The sequence below is a fragment of the Pezoporus flaviventris genome, unplaced genomic scaffold (assembly GCF_033815535.1).
Source record: "Pezoporus flaviventris isolate CSIRO_AGI_PZ_B2104156 unplaced genomic scaffold, CSIRO_AGI_Pfla_v1 ptg000031l, whole genome shotgun sequence".
NCBI classification, from domain to species: Eukaryota; Metazoa; Chordata; class Aves; order Psittaciformes; family Psittacidae; genus Pezoporus; species Pezoporus flaviventris.
The window spans coordinates 16,998,779-17,017,412 of record NW_026892579.1 but is presented as its reverse complement, the minus strand read 5'-3'; the positions used below and the strand labels follow the sequence as shown (position 1 = coordinate 17,017,412).

Sequence of the window (18,634 nt, the reverse complement as noted above, 5' to 3'; positions counted from 1 at the left end):
ACTTCCAGCTACAGCAAACTACGCAACGATTTTACAGTTTACCATGAGTTTTACACTGGGCTTAGCTCACTGACATGCCTCACCATTACTTCACACCATCAATTAATCTGGATTTCTGTAAAAAGAAGCTCCCCTCAGTACATATTTAATAACAGCTACAGGAATAAATTAGGGGATTGAAAATGCAGTTAAATCGCCAAGTAGAGTCAGAAGCATTTGGCAGGTTACAGGTTCAGCACACAGAAGTACCTCAGGAACAGCAGATACCCGAAGTTGACGTGAAGCAGAATTTAGGTTTCTCAGCTTGAAAGCAGGACCTAATGAAAAACCTGCAGACACTCTGATTTCTGCTAGTCAAATTCTGGCCAAAAGTTCGCCCAATATACATGGCAGGCACTCAGCTTTGCATAAAATCACCAGCTGTGCTGCTCAAGAACACAGGAGAACAGTGGCAGCGCTATCCCTCCTTCTAAACAACAGCCAACTGGCTCCAGCAGCCACAAAGGGCGAAGCTATGCATTACGGCTCAAAGTGATGTGTTTGCCCCTTTCCAAAGGCTCTGCGTCCCCAGTGCTCCCCCACCTACCCTGCCTTAGCCCTGCTACTCTTCAGACCCCTGGTCTTACTCTTCAGATTGTCTAGAAAATTAGCCAGGGCTAAGAAAACGGTAGACTGACGTGTGCTAGGTTGGAGAGCTGAATCAGCTCAGCAAAGTCCAAGCGCACAGCCAAGCAGGACCTCCTGTGTTCACCCAGCACCAGCCCCTCTAGTTACAATAGGTTAGACTCCATCCTTCACCTAAGCAAAGGCAAGCCGCTGTGAAATGCACTGAACCCATTACTCAACAGCTCTAAGTGCCCATGCTTGCCATCATCCCCAGAGTGATAAAAGATTGGAAGGAAAACCTGAGGGTCTAGGATCACAGCCGCCTGGCTCAAAAAAACTCTCCACAATCAGTTCATCTCAGCTATAACTTAGGTTATACACAAGAGCTCATCACAGCTGGGAGACAGGTGACACACCAGGTCACATCAGGCCAGGAGCAACCAGAATGAAGTCAGAATAACACAGTTATTTGAATGTTTACAAAAGAGAGCACTTTTGCATTTTGCTAATGTAGAAGACTTGCTTGATTGAGTTCTGTTTTCCTCTAACGTTTCTTTCAATTGTCTGTTGCAAACCCAAGCCAAAATTAAAGGGCCTGAACCTCTCATTCCCTGGCAGCAATCTCTTATGACCAAACTGCAGGTTAGGCTGGGTACAGGTTGATTTGGTTTTTAGTAGTACCACCACACTGCAAAAGCAAAACAAGAGTGACCTTCAGGAGATGGGGAAAGATGCTGTGATGTTCATTTGCCCCTTAGGGGCTAGGTGTCCCATGGCCAGCTCTAGGTCTTTAAACAAATTTTGGTTTAATTTGATTCGTTACCCAGGTTCTTCCCAGACCCTGCAGTAAACTCAACCCGCAGAAAACTAACCCTGTGCACACAATGAATAACCTGCTGCCAATTTAGCTCTTAGGACTGGCCCACTGTGAGATGACACAGGTGCCACGGCAAGTACAAGGCAAGGAGAGGAGATGATGCAGAGCTGAATGAACCACAAGCTCAAAATTCAGTAGCAACAGTGTCCGTCGTTCTTCACAGGCCCAGCCCTTGGTGACTCTGGACAACAGTCCCATTTCCAAGTCAGCAAAGCTCACAACATGGATGAGATTTAGATGCATTATTCATTTGTCATGACCCAACCTCAGAACACTTCTAATGGCAATTATCTTCTGAAGACAAGCTGAACTCAGAGCACTGAACCTGTGTCCTCCTGAACTCTGAATAACCACTGACACCCTATTTTGCAGTCTGTGCTGATTATTATTTGTGAGCTTCAGTAAGAACTGTCCATAAATGAATCCCTTAAGTTGGAAATTGGCCTTTTACTGCTACAGATCTGAAAATAGTAAAATCTCTCTTATTGTTGCCATGTAACAAACAACTGGATTTTCACATGTTTCAAAGTTATATCTCCACAGGCTTCTACGCCTCTATTTTTAGTGCGCCTCTCCCAGTAAGAAGCTACAAGACAAAGATTCTCCATCACAGTCTGGTTATACAAGAAACTAACACCACATCCACAGTATTTCAGCACAGTCCAAATTAACTACGTAAATATATTTAAATATTTAATGGGAAAAGATGCCCGCTGACAGAGAGGGAGCTGGGATATCTCTAGATTTACTGACGATCTGCCCCAGAGTAGATTTTGAAAAAAGCACACTCTGCTTTTAAAACAGAATAATAAGCAAAGAACGATCACATCCTCATAAGGAATAACTTACCAGTATAAATATTGCAACAACAGAGAAAGTAAACACAGAGATTTCATAAATGCTGGAATTTTCAGTCTTAACAGGGAAGAAAAGACTAGCTCTGCCTCATTTATAGTCTTTAAATCTTTTAACACAGGCAACTTGAAAGGAGGCAGCAACACTATATATTAATGAAGCAGATCAGGAGACACTGATTGGACTGCTATTAGAAGTGAAATACCTCACACAAAAGAATTAAAATTTGATATACTCCTATTTGACATAGAAGGGCATGCCCTGCTTGTATGAAAACAAAGTAACCTCACGCTCCACAAATTACAGTTTAAAAAAAGCACGGTATGTGCTAGGGGTTGCTTCACTGCCCTGAACACAGGGCAATGAACACAGACTCTTTACATTTAGCTGCATAGGTAAATAGCTAAAAGGACGACAGTGTATTTGAACTCTATTACTTAAAAAAAAAAAAAAAAAAAAAAAAGAGAGAAAGAGTTTAATAGATCACTTTCTGTATCACTTTCAGTACTGGAACATGTGCATTTCCTCCTAGGTACTGACAGACACATCCTGCAGTTGTCATTTATTCTCCAACTCCTATTTTCTGTTTACTTTCCTTTCCATATCCTATGACCCCAACTCAGACTGCAATACAGGTCACTCAGCAATCTTACTGTCCTCTCTTTAACAAAGTGGAAGAACAGCAGCTCAGCAAGACAAGGTAGTGTGCCAAGTCTTCCCCAACTTGTCATAAATAGATTATACTTTCCAGATGCGCATCTTACACACTGAAACTGAACATCAGCAATACTCACTGCAGTGAAACACCAAACAATGAGGAGACAGCAGAGGGGAAGATTTTAGCACCGCCAGCAGGGGTACAATTAGGGCTTTTTGGCGGGTATGAGATCTTTCACTGTTGCACAGCAAATCACTAAAGTTTTCATAAATTTTGCTGTATGTTTTGGGGTTTTTTTTAAAGTAAAAAGCTCAAAGTAATATTTTCCAACCTTTCACTAAGAGTAGGGGCCAAACCCACATGTTTTAAAGGTCTTCCACAGTTTTATTATTAGAAGTAGAAACCCTACTGATACTGATGAGTCATTTGTATTGGCGGAAACCAAGAACACCCATTTTCTTCATGTGTTACAAGGATCTCAATGTGGTTTTCTATTCATTACTGGTAGAAGTAGTTGACTAAAACCAAAACAAGTGACAAGAACTCACCTTACTGTTATTAAAGCTGGGTTTATATCAGCTGATTTTGTTTATCACACTTTTAGAGACTGCTTATTTTTCACTCCATTTCACAAAAAGAAGAAAAATATGCAAAAGGCGACTTCGAATCTAAATTCTGTGACAGTAAATCCAGAACTGCAGATGGATAATTCACACTGCTTCTGCAAAGGCTTTTGTGATCGACTAAGAAAGTAAAAACAAAGGAGGGAAGAAAACAAACCACAAGAAGATCAGTTAAAAATCATCAGTCAGCAGAATCTATTGCTTTAGGATCCTTATGAGTAATCAGAACAGAATCTGTAAATAAAGAAGCAGTTGTACAACAGTGCAAGTTATCATCTTCATGCAAATGAAGACATCCTTTCATGCTAATGGCCAACAATATTGCCACACGGGAGATGAAAAACAGACCAAAGAAACTGCAAAATTCTGAGAATTAAAGATACCTAAAACTAGATTGTTAATAGGAATGCCTTGCTGGCTTTAAAGATTTCTGCCATAGAAAGGGGCAGAGGGGAGAAGACTGTACAGCTAGCAATCATCAAGGGAAGATATAATTCATACGCTGGACATGGCACGTCCAAATCAGGAACAGTGCTCAGGGGAATTCTTTTTTTTTGTAACATCCCATTCACAAAAAAAAGAAAGCAAGAAACAAACTAAACCCCAGAGGTTTGTTCCTGCTGAATACCCATAGCATCTAGATACGCTTCAAGCACAACCTCTGCAGTGGTGCAGTGAATTTGTTTCGCACTCTCCGCCTAGCAGAACAGCAGCCTGGCAAAATGACAGTGTATTTTGATATTACTGGGGAAGGAAACCACAGCAAAGCAGTGACCAAAGAACTGAAAATAACCTTTGAACAACAGCTCGGCACTGATGGTCTCTCTGCCTGCGCCTCCTATTGTGGATAGTTTATTGCAAGGGTAGCTCCAAGCTGCACCAGACATGTGAGTCAGCAAGAGCAGCTTGTAGGAAACTGCTGACATGTTCAATTGCTCTCACATACACTGAACACACCTACCCACTAAATAAAAAACAGGCTGCATGCAAATTGGGGTAAAGCAACACCTCCACACCTACAGTTCCTGTTTTCCTACTTCAGGGTTAGGTTTTAAAGCGATCGCTAATAATGAAAAGAGAAAACCTCAGTGGATGTCAGCTATAACAGTACCTATGATTAAGTCTCAGGGGTCATTTTGTTTATTTGAACAGATGTAACTGCTTTTCCCCTTTTCAAAAAACAAAATTGCTGCTCTACAGCCCAAAAGCCCAGCACGGTGACAAGCAATAAACAGTTCCTGTTTTTTTAGTGGAAGACTCTTCTTGAACCTATCCATTTACCCATCACAGCCCAGATAAGTGTTTTCAAAGCTTGGGAAAAAAAAACCAAACAAACAAAAAAAAGAAATAAGCTCCCAGCTTCCATTTAAACTCCTACTAGGGGTAAACTGGAAATTCCCAGGGTTTTAATTTCTAACAGCTTTTCAAGCATCTGTTCAGTTGACACAAAAGCAGAGAAAGTTGTATGCAAATTATAGGTCTCCGGAATAAATCTGGGAGGATCCAACCCTTTCAGGTCACGGTTCACATTAAGAAGAAGAAAACGGCATACCTCAGGTCCCAGTGCCTCTTGACCACCACCACCACCTCCTCCTGCTTCTCCTCTTTGAGACACTCAATCTAAAGTGTGTCAATGTGCTCTGAGGGCAGGTCTGCATGATTAGGTGTAAACAGCCAAGGGGGAGCAAAGGCAGAGTAGATCACAAAGGGGTGAGGGGTTATACATGAAGAGGCTGCACACCTGGCAGCCCCCTCAACCACCCAAGAGCTGCAGTTCAGCCCCTGCAACATCAGGAGCCTTTGGAAGCAACCTGTTTCACACTAAAAAGGGACAAATCTATCGATCTGCTGAGATGCCAGTGCAGCACAGCTGGTGTTCTTCAGGTTGTTGCTGGGGCTCTTTCTGCATTAAGATCAATACAATCAAGCAGAAGAGTTTTCAAGACCGATTTTTGACAGATCAAAGTTACTGCCATACACAAACTTTGAGCATAAAGGTTCTCCCAGACGTATTCCCCAGTTCCTTTTTGTTTACCTGTTCTGAACATATGGCTGCTCTTCAATCAATACTATTAGTTCTAGTTAACTCAGGGGCCTAAAGTCCGTCACAGCCAGGGAGGGATTTGTATACATTCCACTGCTCCCCTGCTCTAAAATTGTAATTCACAGTCAAAGAGTAACACAGTAACCAGTCCTCTTTTCAATACACAGCAAAGATGTTCCTGCCCAACTAAAAGGCAAAATGAACTCACTGCAACTCAGCTGGCTATATTCATGAATTTTACACCTTCGTGATACAAGCGCCAAAATGGATGCGTAATATTCAGGCAGCTGCCAAGGTTAATATCTTCTGACTGAACTTAAAGGAAGGATGACCATTTATTGCAAAAAGCTGAATAAGCAGTTTGAGCACTATTCTGGAAGACCTCAGGGAGTTACTGGGGGTAGAAAACTACTGCCCACTCAGCTACTACAGCAAAATCATTTAAGCAACTACTCAAATATCAGTGAAGAACTGAAATACCAGAAAGACCCTCTTCTACATTCTCCTCAAACGCCTGTAGTCAGGAGAAACGCTGGAAGCAGCAAGACTAGCTCTAGTTTTTATGAAAGCTGTAAGTTTAAATCCTGATTTTCTTCCACACATTAATGGAATCATTGGTATATTTCCCCTAAGAGTTTAAACTCAGAAATAACTAATATAAGACCATTACACCCAAAATGAGCTGAGCTGAAAATTCAGACCCAGACATGAAAGACAGAAGCATGCATTCCTGCAAATGTAAGTCAGGATCTGTTAAACACTACAGGTATGTTCATGCAACTTGTAAACTACGAAGCCATTCAGATAACAATCCTTTGATTAAAAAGGCATGCACATCTTGATTTGAATATATAAACCGTGTTCATACCACCTAAATTAAAATCACAAAAGACTGTTCACATCACACAGAAAATGCTATTCAATTTACATCAACAGTTTATTACATAAAAATGTCATTACTACTGTAATGATTACTTCACATATATTTATGTTACACATCTCATTTTTCTGCTTAGTGCCATAAATGTCTTTTAGCTACGCTCTAAGAGGTCGCCTCTTTATCTGTGCATATGTGAAGTCCTACCCAAAAAGAATGCCACAGGCACACAATCAGAAAACATCTTTTTTATTATTATTTTTTGATTTCATGAAAAAATAAAAAATGCAACTGATTTTTTTTTATATAAAAATACTGGTGGTATTTTTAGGGAAAAAATTGAGGAAAATGACTAACCAGCAATCACACCGCAGCCTATTAAGAAAAAATTGCTATTGCACATCAGAACAGAAAATCAAGCAATGAAACTTTTAAAATAAGGAAGGGCAAGCAACTTCTGTTACATATTCCACGCTACACATCATGTAAGGAGGGTTTTAGTCTCAGCTCTCTTTGTTGTTAATTATGCACATGCAGAAAGAGATACGCGAGATTGCTGTACAGTATCGAAATTTTATTAAACTCATTCATTTCAACGAGCCTCTGAGGGCTTCTACAATGTCAAAGATTTACCAGAGTCTCCTCATATTAGAAGCATCACGTCTATAACACTGCCTGTTCACTGGGATTTGGACCGATGTTCTCGGCTGGCAACTCGAGTGCCATCTCTTAACTTTCCTTCACGCTCAGCACAGAAGAGCAAACAGCTGATGTCTTCTTGCTGCAAAATGAACGACAGAAAGCAAAGAAGGAAGGCGAGGAAGAGGTCCCACCTACATCACCAGCGTGTCCTGCCAGCGTGCACGACATTAATACCAACAGACATTCCAGATGCGCCTCAGGGTCAGAAAAGGACTAGAAATACCTGTCCTAGCACTGTTTCCCTGCGTAGGATACCTGGGCATAAACAATTGTTGATGATTAACCAGTTGGGATCCATCAGCACGTGCATCAATTGTGTATCTGCTGTGTGCAGCTTTCCCATCCAATCTTTGCAATTGTAAAAGTTTTCAGAAATTTTAGTTTAACCTGCAAATTACGCAGAAGAGTTGCCCAGCAATGCACACTCTGCTTCTGCAGAGCATTTCTGTAAAAGATCTCTTAAATATTCTGACAATCTCCAAAATCATTAGGGACCTTTCTTGTCTTGTGCTTGACAGCACAGCGCACTGGTGTACATCTGTCTGAACGGCTCATCCAGTGTTCAGAGAGCAAACCAGCAGGAAAACTAGACGCATGTTCCTGCTTTTCCGATCCTCTACTTTTACAATTAGTCACGGCTTCCCTCCATTCCTTGCTGAGACCTTCAGAACAGCCTTTGAAGCTGGAGGGTCAAATGTGAGAAACGACGCTGAAAGGACAGGTTCGACACACCGCAGGGAAGTCCGACGCCGATCCATCTTGCTGCACAAGCGCCCAGATCCCGGTGTGAAAGGGGGGCGGGCGGGACGATACAAAAGGCAACACAGGCTTTTAAATGAACGCGCCCACATCTGAAGTGGAATCTTATTTCTATCTGTCAGATGTAAAGGCACCTAGAAGGCTGGTGTAAGGCTGGTGTGAGGCTGTTGCTACAACAGCCCCATAGACAACAGCTTAACACACAACCTTATCGCTTTATTCCATTCATCTCATCAAATACAATTATCTCAAATTTCAGTATTTACATACCTGAAGAAGTCAATTTACCTAAGCACCACCACCCTCTTTAAACTGCAGAGCATTCCACCATCTACAGCACAATCTCAGACAATTCCCTGGCTGAAAAACATCGACTTGTCTCTAGCTCGAGCCCCAGAATACCAAATTAAAATATGCACAAGTTTAGCGACAGTTCCAAAGTCTGTAAAAATGGGCTTTAATCGCGAAAACACAGACACGGCTTCAACTAGAGCAAACAGCAACACAGTAATTTGCCAATCTTTCTCCAACAGCCTAAAGACTATTTCTAATAAGAGGACATCTCTGTCTTGCGTTTGTTAATAAAGAATGAAACCTGGGATTTACTCCGGAGCTGCCGGGGCCCAGCGAGCAGGGCACAACGATCTCACGATAACCGAAGCGTTTTAAGCAAGACACCCCGCCGCATTACAAAAATAGCCCGCTCCACAAAAGGAGAGGCACGATTTCACACTTAGCGTCTTTCATGACAGCCAGCGCCTTCGCGGCGCGCTGCCTTGCCTACACGCTACGCTTTAATGATCCAAGAAACTGTTATCGGAGTTCGCATCTCCCTCCGAACCCACAAAATCCGGGCTGGGGGGACACAGCGGGTGGGGGGCACACACACACACAACACGGTGCACGCCCGGGGGTGCGACGCGACGCGGTGTCCCCCTGCCCCGAGCCGCTGCAGGTGGCGGCGGGGCCGGAGGAAGGCGGCAGCGGTGGCGGGACGGCCCTTTAGCGGAGGGGCTGCCCCGAAGCTCCCGGCCCGCCCGGCGGCGCGGAGCATACGCGGACACACGCGCGCTGGGGCGCCTGCCGTGCACTCGCCGTTACGCAACGTGTGCGTTTCCCACTTGAAGGAATAAGCAGCGAGCGTTCCTCCGGCAGAGCCCGCGGCTGCCCCGGAGCTGGGTGCAGCCCCCCGCCTAACAGCTGCTCGGGGAGGAGGAGGAAAGCCACGCTGCCCCCCCACACTCCCGGACAGCCTCCCCCAAAACTTCACACCCCCCCCCTCCCCTCCGCCTTCCCCCTTCCCTTCCTCGGCGGGGCTGCCGAGCCGCGGAACAGGCGCACTCACCTCGCCTCCGCGCAACTTTCGGGGGTCGCCCCTCTCGCTGCAGCTTTGGGAAGGGGAAAAGGGGGGGGGATCGTGAGGCGGGGTGGAGCGGGCCCGGGTTGTGGGGGTAAAAGGCTGTTAGGGCTGAGGAGGTTTGGGGAGGGGGGGGTTTGCTCTTGTTGTTGCTGCTGCTGTTGTTTCGGAAATTCTTATTAGTATTTCTCTGCAGTCAGAAACCTGCACCCTCCCCCCCCCCAAATGAAAGAGAAAAAAATCCCGACCCAGACGCTCATCACATGGCGATTGCTTTGAACCAGCTGCTTCCAGAGCCAAAGTCTTGCGGAGAAAAATAAAGGGGGAAGGGAGGGAGGGGGCTGGCAGGGGGGCCGGAGGAGGAGAGAAAGCCGCAGCAGAGGGAGGGAGGGTTGGGAGGGAGGGAGTCGGGGGAGGGGGGGGAGCGGCACGGCGGCGGTTGTGTCGCTGCCGGAGCGGCACCGGGGCCAGCGGCGGCGGCAGCCCGGCGGAGGAGGAGGGGTGGGGAGGCGGCGCTGCTCCTGCTGCCGCGGCCGCTGCTGCCCGGCTCTGCCGTCCGCCGCCGCCCCTCAATCGCTACATTGTTGACATTCGCAGGCTGACATCATCCTCCCCGCCCCGCCGCCCGCTCCATTCACAACAGCACTACGCCAACAGCGCAGCGCCCGCTCCCTCAGCCGACCCGGACGCTACGCACAGAAAGCGGCGTACGGCCGCTCCGCCAATAGCGGCGCCGCTCGCGTTCCACCCGCCCCGCCCCTCTGGCCGACGGGAGGCGCATGCGCGGAGCGGGCTTTCTGCCGCTTGCTGGCCCGGTGGGGGGGGGGCAGTGTGAGCTGTGTGTGTGCTCGTGGCGCCGGACCCGGAGTTGGGGTTCGCGCCGGTGGCCGCGGGGGGCTCTGGGAGCCGTAGTTCCGCCGCGAAGGGCCGCTGAGGCGGCGGCATGGCGGGGGGGGGGGCGAGCCGAGCCGGCCCGCCTCGCCGCGGTGGCCACGGCCATGGGGGTGGCGGGGTGTCGTGTGGCGGCGGGCACTTCCCCGGGGGAAAGCCGGGACCCGCTACCCTGGCCAGGCTTGGCCGTGAACTAGAAGGTGAAGGGCATGGTGAAGAATGCCCACCCTGTTACAGTTCGCTGCCGGCGCAGCCTGGGTGTCGATGGTCGTGGTGGTATTTTATGCGCTCCGCCCCAAAGAGAAACCTCATCCTACTTATAATGCTGACCGCGAGCGTCCAGCAGTCATGAGTCAGCCCTGCCGAACGTCACAGGAATAGATAAGTGCTCCGGAGCCTGAAAACAAAAACAAAATCCCCTCAAGCATTCCCGGCGCCAGAGGGTGGGCCGTGCTGTGCCCTATCCCAACAAGTGTAAGGTGCTTGTTTACCAGCCCTTTCTCGCCCAGAGGCCTAGCGCTGTGGTGCCTTTTGCCAAGTAGAAAGCTGTGATTCCAGAAAACCATCGTGATGCTCTCAGGGCTTCCGAGCAAGACCCAAATGCCATGAGACATGAAATGCAGTGAGGGGAACTAGTACATTAATAAACTGCATTCTGCAAGCCTAAGTTGCTCAAGTTGGGCTAGGACAGAAAAACATAAAGATGTGGGGTGGCTGAGAAAAAGGAAATTTAGAAAATAAATGATTCACGATAGGGGTTGTGAGTGAGATTGTCTCTGGAGACATCTAATTAAAGGGTGTTGGATAACTAAGGGGGTTACATTTTCCTGGGTCAATGGTCTTGAAAAAAGAATTGTGGTTGCAGTAAATGTCAATAAAGATTGATGGTGACCTACTGCTAACAAGTGCGCATTCAGTCATTAACATGTGCATGTTTGTTGTTTTTTCTGTGTTTATGTCAGTCTTTAGTGTACCTTTTCATACTCTGTTTCCCCCTTTCACTGCAGACAGATGATGTATACTATTTTCCATATCTTTTAGAGAGGAACAATTTCTATGAAGTTATTTCACTCATGTCTTCCGCTGAAATTGCAGCAGCTCCACCAGGCTAACTGTGTTTTCAAAGCCTGCTAGACTGTGGAAAACTGCAAATCCTGCATGCCAACACAAAATCAACTGTCTGTATGTAGCAACAAATGTATTGTCACTTTTTGGAAGCCCTGGCTTGCATTTTGCACGGGTGTCTTGTTGTGCAAAGCAAAAAGCTCTTTAGTTCAATAGCATTTACCCCTTTTACTTTTCCTAGCTACACATGGCTACAGAACAGCACCCCACTGGAGAATTTGACACATAAACTTCACTTTCCCTCTCCAAGCAATGTTCATATAAAGCCTTGCTCACCAGTGCCATTTAAGTTCTGGCTCTGCAGACATATATGGTGCTAAGCATGTGAAAAGTCCCACAGTGTGTAAGGGGACTTGTCATGTGTTTAAATGCTAGCAGACTGAGTCTCCTCATTGCCTTGTTTTTCCTAGAGACACAAAAATAATTTTGTATTGGCGTGAGAGATAAAAATACTATATTGAGAAGGACGAAGAGATAAAAATAAGCCTTACAGCATTTATAATGCTTTAGTTAGCACGCTACGTGCCCATTATGCCACGGCATTCAAAGTGCACATATTCTGTTATTTACAACACAGTGTGGGAGATAACCGCTCCAGGTAGTCAAAGCCAGCCAAATAGAAAACTCAACAAAGCACTCTGGATACGCCTCTGCCCATACCACATGTTTCGGAAAGGCACAATAATTGCCATTTATCTCACTGGCCGACATTTTAAAATGAATGTTACTATTTGGCTTAAAGGAAGCATGAAGTGAAAGCATCTATTTCAGATATTATTATTATTCTGTTTACCCTGTGATAAAATTTGCAGTGACTTTAGTGTGAACCAGATCCTGCTTGTGCTGGACTGAGATTGGCACAGATGGAAAGAAGCTAAAGCCAGGCAGAGACTGGGCACACAGGCTTTGTGAAAACTCACCCAACAACTCTATGCAGCTTCTGGTACACAAATACTATCAATAATTTTCTGACCAGCTCATAATGGAAGACAGGATCTTGATTCTTCTATATAATTCAGATTGTGATTTTATTATGGTCTCTGTCTATCTATCTGTATATAAATAACACCGGAAAACTGGGAAAAAACAACAAGAGTTGATTTTCAAAGGCAGGAGAAATATTGCACCAACAGAATGAAACCTACTCTTTAAAAATGGTATTTTTATATCATGTGTCTTACATTTTAAAACTCATTTGCTTCCCAACTTATTCCCAAGCTGCTTATATTCCAGCAACAAATCCAGGCTGATCCTGTCTCTATTGCAATCAACTGGCTCCACACCTCAAATCTTGTGTAAAAGTAACTATTTCTGGACAGTTTTTCTTAAAGTACAGCCAAACTTTGTCAAGCAACGACAACAAAATGAGGTAGAAAAAACGTGAATAGATACAATTTAGAAGTTATCCCATGAATACTTCAGGGATAGCTTGTTGCGAATGCTACAATGCTATCCTTGAGGAAAGCTGAGACCCGCACATGAACAGCTGGTTTGAGCTCGACTCTGTGGGCAGATTTCCTCGCTACATGTTACCTTTACTAATTTCTTAATTAGGTGGCTTCTCTGCACCACCATGACTTCATCACTTTTGAGAGGACTGCCTGGTTGAGCTTATGGCACTTGACCTACTTTTCAGTGTTTTCTTTATGGATAACACAAAACTTTCCAGAGTATCTGCATTATGAATATCTATTTCAATCATACTTCATATGTAAATTTAAAAGATTTTAAATGGAATCCAATATTGTAAAACATGTCCCAACATCCCTTTCTGAGACCTCATTTGCATATCAATCTCGTTACTTGAATAGTCTTAATAGTGCCACTTGTTGGAGAGCTCTGTGTATTGCAAGGTATTTCAGTCACGTATTTATAAAAACGAATTGCTTTTTCCTGGGGATAGGTAATTCCCAATTTAAAGTTCTAAGGGAAGAGATGAAAGTACTATACAGAACAACTTTTGTTGCCGTCTCAGCTTCAACCGCTCTGACTCGGAAGACTCTATGAATGAGTGACATGTTAGCAGATCTTATGCAACTTGATTTTTACAATGGTAATGGAGAAGTGAAAAAGGAAAAATAAAAACAAATCTTGCCGGTTTTAACTGAGGCAATTGTAATTTCCTTCTGAAGTACATTTTACCCTGCAAAATTTGGGTGAAAAAGATCAACTTCCCTGGATAAGCAGCCCCAGTCCTGTGCACAGACCTATGTCATTATCAATAATTATGCACATATTCTCCTGGGTTGTGAAGGTAGAATTAATGAAATTGCATCATTTTCTTTGCAGTGATTAAGAAATTCACAGTTGATTACTGATTATACCACAGGCACTGTATGTCTTTTCGCAACCATATTCTAACACACCCCAGGTACATTGCGTTTCCAGGAGCACTGGCAGTATGAACAGCACACCCTGAGTCAGTGGCTGTGACGGCTGTGAAGAAGACACTGTCATGGTGTGTGGTATCAAAGATCCACAGTATAATGTCTCCGCAGCATGGCTTGACATCACATCAAAAGCTCCACAAAGGAACATTTGCCACGCAAAATCTCCAGCATGGTATTTTGAGGAGCTGATGAGATGTAATATATGAAATATATAGAAATATTAACAAAGTGTTGTTGCAAGGACTAAAATTATAGTGCTGGGGCAAGGCAGGAAAAAATGGCAGGCACTGACCTTTAAAAAAATAGATGCAGATAACAGAAAGGGAATCTAAAGAGCTGTTGACTTTGTATGTCAAGAAGTCAAGGGTCAGGAATCATTAAGGTTTATGTCTTATGTCCAAAACATGCTTTGTGGTCACTAAGTCAAAAAGTAGGGTCTACCCGGTGTTCATCTTCTTCAAAAAAAAAGAGAAGTAAACTGCTCAGATCACCTGCTTGCTGAGATTGCCAGACTTCAGTTTGACATAATAATACAGGAAAAGTACTTGCAACACCTGTGCTAGGCAGATAGGATGAATGACCTCAAGGTTACTCTTTTTATTGGTTCTAAAGAAGGTCAGAATTTTTCAGCCCTAAAGCGAACACAATCCTATCATCCTTCTGGTCTCTTGGAGTTCGGTGTCTTGAAAGGCAGTCCAAATATAGCCCACAGGGAGTCCTGGAGATGGCCAGCAAGGACAAGGCTTTGTCCTTGCCCATTTTGTCTCTAAATCAGTGCCACCTTCTGAGATCATCATCATCTCGATTACTGCTTTCATTTTTATTTTATTTTTTTTTACTTAGTATATTTATTATTTACAATTTCTGAATAACATTTTAGAATTTGTATTTGGAATTGTATTTTAAAATACAATGAAAAACTATATTATACTTCTAGTGTTTTAAAGGTCAAATCTTGCAAATTCCCTGATTCTGCAGGTCAGGATGATCCCAGAGCCTGCTTGCAAAAGCAAGGACATTCATAATGATGTATTTAAACCTCACTTCATGTTCCCCTATCACTAAGAATCAGGCAAATCAGCTCCAAAAGTTGTTTGAGGGCAACTGTGGACAAAGCTCAACCTTGTTTTAGCTTAGCTTGCTCAAAAGCCTTGTAATCTTTTTTTTTTTTCCCCAACAACCCTCTGTCTTTCCAGCTATCCAGAAAAGTGAAAATATCTGCAGCAAAATGTGGAAGTGTGGACAAAGCATCTGTGTTGGCAACATGGTCCTTTTGCAAACCAAGGGATGCACAAGAAGGGTAAAAAAAAAACATCCTTTCTCTTGAGCACTGCTGAGGGAGGGACTGGAGAATAAGGAGGGCACGTGGTGGTTAACCCAGATGTGTCGGAGCAGTGTTTGTGCTCTAGAGAGTAAATATCAGGCAGGAGACATTCAAGAGGACAGAGATATTTCTGAGCAGTCCATATCTCTCCTGTGACATGTCAAAGGACACCAGTGATCTGGTGAGGTTTAATTCAAAGTCATGATTTTGGGAACGAACAGAAGATGGGTAAGAAAAAAAAAAACCCACAACACTACTCCATGGGGAGAACTTACTATTCCTAAGGACTCTTTGCTCCACATAGTCTTTAACATCAGTGAAAGCTTATGCACATGCACCAGTGGCTGACTAGACCCAAAACCACTAATTAAGAGTAAAAGCCTTGAGGTAATTATTACTCACAAACAAAGATACTGAGTTGGTAACAGTTCAGGCTTTCTAGCACCCATGATTCTGCTTTCAATGGATAACTGTAACTGGGGCTTTGTCCAATACATTTCTTACCCTCCAGGCTGGACTGTGGAGCCACAGCAGAGGACATCTTGCTGTTGATGGAAGGAAGTCACAAGGAGTTTCTTCAGAACTGGCAGTGGTAGTCGGATATCTGACTGGATGCCCGGCTTCTTCTGTGCCTCTGGCAACATCTCCCTTACTTCATGTAGCTGAAACTTGACTGGAGCATAAGAAGGCTCATGGAGGTTGAGGATGTTGCCCGGCTGAACAGAAGCCAGAGAAGAACAGTCAGGAGAGCAGGTGGGGAACATGGAAAGTGCAGGTGTACTGGCACTTAGGAAGCACACATTAACTGTACCAACACAGTGGCTTCCACTGCCTCTGATAGCATTGGAGCACATGTTGGAATATTTTTGACTTCTTATTCCAGGCTAAATCCCTGACACTCTGAAGTACCGAGGGCAGGTTGGAGTGCTTCATTTACTATGCTGAAGTCTTTGGCTTTTGCTAAGGCAGTTTGTTTTGCTTTTAGCTTTCATGCTAACAAAAAAACTTGGGACAGCAACAAATTTCTGGGTTTCCACTCAAATAACTAACAACTGCTTGATTTATTTAGTTCTCACATCCATTGCTTTTACTTTTTTTCAAAGAGACTGCAGGATGTTCTTGCACTTCAAGCAAGGACTGGGACAGGAAATATATTTCTGTAAGAGTGAAGATGGTGCTTTCCATGCAGAGGGATTTATAAGCTGCATTCATATGTTTTTTGATTAATAGATAGTGTTGCTGAAGTGTTAGCACTTAAGGCAGAGGTCAAGTCTCTGTTATTTTTCTTTCGTAAAGGTGCAAGCAGAGTGCATTGGCTTGCAGCATGTGTGTGATTATTATTATTTTTTTTTTGCAGCTACAGCAAGTAATTGTGACCCCTGATTACTGGAGTGATTTAAAACTGCTCTTTGCTATGTTAACTTGAAGTTGTGAACTACAAAGGTCTGCTGTGAATAGCATATGAATAGAAAAGGGACTCTGTTGGAACTCGCTATTATGTTTGAAGTTGGTAGAAACTAGAGGTTGAAAAGACCCACTAGTTCACTGAATTGATTCATTGCACATGCGAGACAGAAACTCCTTGCGCAGAGATATCCTCCCTGTGTTTCTCAGGGAAAAGAAAACATTGAGATGTTTCTGGAGAAAATGCTTTGACACAATACAATCCATTAGGATGTCTACATTTTGACCTGGTTTGCCATCTAATTTTTGCATCAAATTTGCAGTGGCAGTTGCAGAATGGCTAAAAAATTAAAGCTTCATGTAGAACAAAGGTGATTTATTATGTATTTCCCTTTTTTACAGTGAAAGGAAATGCTATTCTGTAGCTGTTGCAATTCTCTTTTTCTCAGAAGAATTGTCAGTTTAGTCTAAATGTAAATGTTGTGAACACATAGGTAAGACACAAGGTTGATAATATTTTTTTTATTATTTTTAAGTATAAGCCCAACAAAACATTTTTAAACAACTGGCATCCTGCGATGTCTGAAATTCAGTAACAATACGAGTAAAAGCTTGAAAGCAGCTGGTAAAGAAACAAAATTGGTAATATTTGGTTATTATTCCAAGCAAAAGGAAAAAATAAGCAAATGCTGTAAAGACTGACAAGCAAATTCCATTAGAAGAAGTGTCAGTCATCTAATAATTGAAGTTAATTCAATTTATTTAATTTAACTAGACGTGTAGGCCAAGAAACCTTTTTCGTTTGCTTTCTTTTTTTTTTTTTTTTAATGGACTTTCATGGGAAGTTGATAGAGTTCCTCAAAGGAATAGACTTGCTAGCTGCAATTTACGTGTGGCACAGCCTACTTTTGTCTTTAGCTTATGAAATTTGGTCTAGTTTGTCATGACTACTTTCTTTGTTAAAAGGTAAAATGCACATTGGGCAAATGTTCTATGGCAATTTGCATAAAAAGTGATGACAAAGAGCAATTAATTCCTCATTATTATGCAGTGAAATGCTACTTTGCTCCTAAGTGACTGTAGAGGAGGGGTTTTTCTCTGTGTGTAAATCTGTTGTGGCATTGTTCTAAAAATAGTACTTAAGAGCCCTCTGCACTCTTTGTAAATCAGGGTCTTTGACACTCCATTGGATTCTCCACAGAGAGATTGTTCTCACACATGCTGAACACTAAGAATATCGCCCCAAATGTTCATCACGATAATAAGCATCAGAATTTTGTTAGATAAAGCAAGATAGAGGCATTTAATATTTTGTCAAACTGGATCTCTATCCTTTTTATCTGGAGATCAGTATTCAAAGTACACTCAGATCACACACAAATAGAAACATATTCCTACCACACACAGCTAGTCTGTACAGAACAAAGAGCCAAGATACCGTTTTCTATGAAGGCTTGATTCTGAGTACAGATTTCATTACCAGCTCACCATAGGATAATGAAATTCCTTCAGGGCAAAGATGAGGTACATCAAAGAGGCAGTGTGGAAAGGCAGACTTTGTTAGTGCATGCTCTGTCACCTGCATACTGGTCCTTGCCTGCCTTTAATTTGTAAGGAAATGCTAGTAATTCAGACCTTTTTATTGGACCAACTTATATTTATATATATATATATATATGTGTATGTGTATATGCACACACATACAGAAATATGTATTTTTCAAATTACAAAACCTTCTGCGAGTTGTGTAACTTCTTTGCAGCTGAAACGGAATGAAGAAAATAATTAATTTCTTCCTGGCAAAAATGACCCATGCAGATACTAAAAATATCTTTGCATTTAGTAAATAAATGCTGTCTGTACCAGGTAGATAAATAAACCCTTCTGAAACTTTGCCTTTTTACTTCTGTAACAATTCAGACTGACTTTAGTGCTTATGGAAATGAGAGGCCAATGTTTGGTAAGACCAGGAGCTGCTGAAGACACATATCGCTGAAGCTTTCCCACAAAGCTTTGCCAATATGGGAACAAAAGGGTTGCCCTACAGAAACACATCACAGGTCTATCTAGCCCAGCACCCCGCCTCTGGCAGTGGCCAGTAACTGATGCTTCAGAGCAAATCAAAACCACAGCAAGCACCTA

General features: G+C 43.3%; 1 protein-coding gene and 1 long non-coding RNA gene across 4 annotated transcripts in view; one reads left to right on the top strand and one right to left on the bottom strand.

Moving 5' to 3' along the window:
• Positions 1-10,048, bottom strand: part of BACH2 (BTB domain and CNC homolog 2) — a 190,106-nt gene extending 180,058 nt beyond the window's left edge. Inside the window, exon 1 of one of the 3 annotated variants that reach the window (XM_061460282.1) lies at positions 9,347-10,048. The gene's annotated coding sequence lies outside the window, so the exon portion shown is untranslated. The remainder of the gene's footprint in view (positions 1-9,346) is intronic. The other 2 variants (XM_061460281.1, XM_061460283.1) reach the window with 2 other exon arrangements.
• Positions 10,049-10,413: 365 nt separating this feature from the next.
• LOC133272782 (uncharacterized) lies at positions 10,414-18,338 on the top strand. Its single transcript, XR_009744569.1, has 3 exons — positions 10,414-15,064; positions 15,600-15,841; positions 16,446-18,338. It is a non-coding gene; the product is annotated as an uncharacterized LOC133272782 (long non-coding RNA).
• Positions 18,339-18,634: the final 296 nt, after the last annotated feature.